This window comes from Camellia sinensis, chromosome 8 (assembly GCF_055761805.1).
Source record: "Camellia sinensis isolate YWXY chromosome 8, ASM5576180v1, whole genome shotgun sequence".
Taxonomy (NCBI): Eukaryota; Viridiplantae; Streptophyta; class Magnoliopsida; order Ericales; family Theaceae; genus Camellia; species Camellia sinensis.
In genome coordinates, this window is record NC_138968.1 from 171111476 (window position 1) to 171117320 (window position 5845).

Consider the following 5845-nt stretch of genomic DNA (forward strand, 5'->3'; position numbering starts at 1 on the left):
TTTATAATGATGGAGTGGAAGATATTCAAATTAGTAATGATAGAGTGGAAGATATTCAAATGAATACAACAGCTATAAACGGCTATAAATTCAAATGAATACAACGGCTATAAACGATTATAAGTTTCATTATATATACCAAAGCCTCTAATGTAAACAAGTTAAAAAAAAAAAAATCAGAAACTATTCTTTGATCTATAATCACTCACATCTATTCTTTGAAAAATTCTTTGGAAAGTGTTCTTCAATTTTTGTTTACATCCTCTTTCAGAAATTATACACTGAGATATATAGCTTTAAACTCATCTTTCATGTGTGAGGTTTACAGAAAAACCAGAGCTTCATTTTTATATCTATCTTTGAGAGATAATTCTTGTAGCTTTCTATGAAAGCAAAAATACTTTCTTTTCAACCTTATAAGAGTGTAGTACACTCGGTATTCTTGACTTAGAAAGTCTGCATAAATCTGTGGAGGATTACTCCATCTGTGAAAAAGTTGCTAGCACCCTGTGAAGCTAGAGTATAGTGGAAAATCTCAAGTGAAGCTTGAGGAGTCGACGTAGGCCTAGTTGAAGCCGAACCACTATAAATTTGTTTGTCTCTCTCTCCCTTATCTCTTTATTTTATTTAAATTGCCATAGCTATATTTCACATTTTCACTGTGCTAAAATCATTAACTGACATAGTTGTTAGAACACTTGTTTTAATTATTTTTATTTCATTAACTCTATTTATCTATTGTGCTAGTCATAATTTTTATTAGGATATTATTATTTTTATTTATACAAACCTAATTCACCCCCCTCTTAGGTTGTCCTTTGGGTAACAATTGGTATCAGAGCCTGGGGCTCTTGTTTAGATTTAACAATCTTGCGTTTTTTATCCATAGCAACCATGTATTCTACTTACTTTGCTGTAAGACAAGCTAGCAATAGGTCACCTCTCTTTGATGGTAGTAACTACATTCATTGGAAAGAAAAAATGATTTTGTATCTTCAAGCTACCAATTATGCTTTGTGGCTCATTATCACTAAAGGTCCTAAAATCCCTACCAAGGTAGTAAACCATATCAGTGTGCCTAAACTTGAGGATGAATTTGATGAGCGTGATTATAAACTCCTTCAAGCTAATGCTAAAGCCAAGCTTATTCTTGTGTGTGGACTAGATGCAAATGAGTACAATAGAATTTCTGAGTGTATTACTGCTAAAGAGATTTGGGATAAACTTGAAATCACCTATGAAGGAACTAGCCAAATAAAAGAGTCTCGGATTGACATGCTTATTCATGATTATGAACTCTTTACTATGGAATCATTTGAATATATTTCTGAGATGTTTTATAAATTTACCAATATTATTAATGCTTTAAAATCTCTTGGTAAATCTTATACTAATGGTGTGCTTGTAAGAAAAATACTTAGGTCTTTGCCAAATGAATGAGAAGCTAAGGTTACAGTTATCCAAGAAGCAAAAGACCTACAAAATTAGACATTGAAGAATTCCTAGGCTCACTCATGGCTCATGAACTTTCAATGATGGATGCCAACAAAAGGAAGCCATTTGGAGAGAAAATGATGGAGTAGTCAACCTGTGTCTCATGGCTCTTGGAAAAGAAGAATCCACTCAAGATGAGGTAATCTCTAATTATGTAGAACTAGAAAGTGCTTTCAATGAATTACATGACATATTTAGAAATGTTTGAGTTAAGAATTCTAAATTAAAGAAATTAGTTACTTCTCTTTCAAATGATGTGGGTGTTTTAAAAATAGAAAATGCTACTTTGAAAAATGACTTTACGTTTATTACAAATGAGAAAAACATTTTAAAAAAATGTTGAGGATTTAAACAAAACTCTTGAAAATTTTGTAAAAAGAAAAGAAAACCTCAACAAGCTTCTTGGAAATAAAAGATGTGTTTTTGACAAAGTAGGCATTGGTTTTGATCCTTCTAAACCTTTTATGAGATTAAATCTTCTTGAGACTAATCCCCATGGACCCAAGAAAGAAATCAAGATATTTTGTAGGTGGAATCTCAAAGAACACCAAGGACTTCGAGAGGAAATGCACAACAAGAGTGTTCAATCTAAAGAACAAAATCAGCTCCTACAAGAAGAAGAATGATGAAATGAAAATCACCAAGATAAACAATAGAGGTAATATATGGGTGAGGATTCCAAAGAGGTAAATGAAGGTATAACTCCTAACACACCTTTAAGCTTAAAGTTTTATATTCTTTAAGGTGTGATTTGTGTACAATAGGTTGTGTCTAATCATTGTTTCCATGTAACCTAATTGTACTAAGTTTGCTAAGTCATGTTCTACTAGTTTCTTTCAAACATTCATTGAACTCAAAAATAATAATTATATTATTTTGATGAATGCCTATTAGAATATGAATGATTCATGTAGTCATTAACATTTTATATCATGTCATCCATTGCTATGAAAAAGAGATAAGAAGTGATAAATTTTTTTATGAGAATACTTTTCACATCTTATATATGACTTCATACTAATATGTTAATTCCTTTTTGAGTCATATCTTTGTGGAATCAATTTTGATGTCATAACATGTTTTTGAGATGTATACTATCTATATTTTGAATTCTACATTTTTTATTGCAAGAATATGCTCAATATGAAAATTTCATGCTTATATGCTTTACATTGGAATATTTGAATGAGTTGTGAAATTCCTTGATTATGATCCATCAACAATGTCTAAATGAAAAGAAGTATCATATGTTTGTAGAGACATTGCATCTATCCTATTGAATATCTTTTGAATATGGATTATATTGGCATACATCTCATGAAATGCTTTTGATTGATAAATTGTTGAATTAATTGTTTATAACATTCATGTTGTGTTCTACATTAAGTAAAATGTTTTATCACACTTGAATATGTGGATTGAATTGATGAAAATACCTCTTGATTATGTTATGTGATTAAATGAAATTGTTGCATCATTTCTTAATAAAACAAAGAGCATAACACTAATTTCTAATGCATATTATGCTATGTGCTACAACTTGAAAATTCTAAAAAATAGTATTCCAAACTCTTGTTTGATCATTGAATTATTTTTCACCTTTTGAGTTTGTGAAATGATTTGTGCTGTATTTTTATTGAGTATTAATGATTGTTCTATGAATGTTATATTTACACAAAATCATATTAGAAAATGGTAACACCAACTTAGGGGGATAAATCATTTTGCTAACATACTTGCTAAACCCTTTTGAGATGAACTCCTCATGAAAGAAAATTGAAGATTGAAAAGCTTCTAACTCATGAACCAAAGGTATGCCTCCTACACTCTCTTAAGCTTTTGAGGTAAAAATTCTATCTTTTATCCTTTGAGCTAATACTGTTATTACTTTGATATGAAAAAGATTGATTATGCTTCATATGATTTGCAATGTATACTTTTTGATGATGCTCTTGCCTAAGCATCATGTCTATGCTTAAATGTGTGCTATATATTGAAATTCATGATTTTTCTTGGCATATGGATTGTTATACCTTGAACATGCTTCATTTTTTGGAATTACATTAGTGGCATGAGATTATATTGAGTTTAACCTATTATGAGCAATATTTGGTATTTTACATAATGCTTGAGCTATGATTGTTAAATCTTCAAGATTGCATATTGGTATCCTTGGTAGATTGCATGTTGGTATCATTTTGGTATCCTTATTGGTAATATTTGGCATCCTATTTGATATTATTGAGGAGAACATTTCAGTTATGAGCTTTCATTTATCACATCTCCTATTGATTTTGCCAAATGAAACAAGGGCAAGAATTTAAAGTAGATTATTTTTTTTAAAAAAAATCCCCTCAGATTCTACTCTATTTTTGATATCACATTTATGAGCTTGCACCTCACATATTTTTTTTTTAACTATCTTATATAAAATCTGTACGCTGTTGCTAGAAATTGATTGTTAGATCATGCTCAAATCGATTGTTAGATCATGCTCAGCTGCTTCACATATACTTTTAACCATTTGGTATCTACTTGGCTCTAGCTGGAAAATAGATTGAAATAACATGAATTCTTCATAATGGATAAGCTCATTGATTCATTGTTGCCATATTATCTTGCTATAACAGCATGTGTGTCTCATTCTTGACCTTTGGAACTTCTTCTTATTGCACCCGTGGCACTTATCTAAACTTAATGCTACATTGTGATAATACTAGTGCCATCAATTTAAGCAAAAATCCGGTTTAACACTCACAGAACAAAACATATTGAAATTCGACATCATTTTTTAAGAGAACATGTTCAAAAATGGGATATTGTACTTAAATTTGTAAACACCGACAAGCAATTGGCGGATATTTTCACAAAACCCCTAAGCAAGGATCGCTTCAATTTTATTCGTGGCAAGCTTGGAATGTCGATTTCTACTTAAAAAGTTTTGTTATGACTGTGAAAGTTGATTTTTTGTTAAAATGATATATGTGTATTGCTACATTGATATGGAAACATTTATATCAGTCATATGCTCTCAAGTCCTTCATACATTTATTCTCCTTAACAGTTTGCTATTCTCAGCTGTGTAATTTTTCTTTGGGTTCTGCATCTTGAGGTAAAATTAGCCTTGCATACATTGATTTTTTTTAAACCCTCGTGGTATTTTTTTTTGCATTACCATTCCAGCAACACCAACGTCCCATTAAGTTTAATTTCTGCTGGTATTATTTTATTTTAATTTATTTTATTTATTTTATTTTGCTATTAGGCTTAATTTCTTTTATTTTTATTTTTTTTCTCATTATTATTTTTTGTTTGGGCTTAATTTTCTTGTTTTTTTTCGGCTTCTTAATTTTATTTTTCAGTACTTAAACATAAAAATAAAAACAAATCAAAATACAAATATTTACATAATAAAAAAAAAACACCCTTCATTTTTTTTACGGCCATATGCTGATCAAAATAAACATATTTATACAAAAAAAAAAAAAAAAAAAACCTTCATTTTTTTTACGGCCATACGCCGATCTTACTTACTCGCCTCTTCTATCGTTTTCTTCTTCTTTTTATCATCTTGGGCGACCCTTGCCGCCCTTGCCCCTGTGCTTTCGTCGAGAGCGATGACCCCCCGTTGATTATCAAAGGCCATGAACGACGTTGCTCTAAATCGGGCCATGGAGGTGATCTTCCGTTTAAGCTCTTTATTTTCGACCTTCAGTGCGCCTATTTCTGTCCCGCATCCTTGTACATGCACTGGAGCAGAGACAGTTGGGCGTTGACCTGATGGAGCTCACTCGTCATATTCTGCAATCGGTGAGCCAATTTTGCGACTGCCGTCACCGTCTCCATACAAGACGTCAGTGTGAAATGATTGGCTTCAATGTCTGATTGAGCTGCCATTATTTGCTCAATCGACATCATAGGAAGGTTGGGAAGAGTAGGAGCCGGGGCACTTGGCCCAACAGCCCTTATGGGATCATTCAGTTTGAGAAAGAGAGTAAGCGGATGGGACGAGACCATGTGATCGCTGAACAAGGTGTAATCGCAAGGAGGGTAGTTTTTCGCAGTCTTTCTGCTCTACTCAGTCTCTCTATTCTATCTCTCTCACGAAGAAGAAGAAATGGATGGAAGAGAATGAAGAAGAAGAAGGCGAAAGAGAGTGCTTAAGAAGAAGACGGAGGAGAATAAGACAAGAGGGAGAGCGCGCCGAGGCAGTTGATTGACTCTTCTCGTTTTTGTCGGTCGGCTGACGCAAAAGCGAGGACGCGTGTCCAACGCGATTTTCGATGAAAAAAAGAGAGGCGCGTAAATCGTATATATATATATATATATGTTTTGAATTGTATAGATGCCA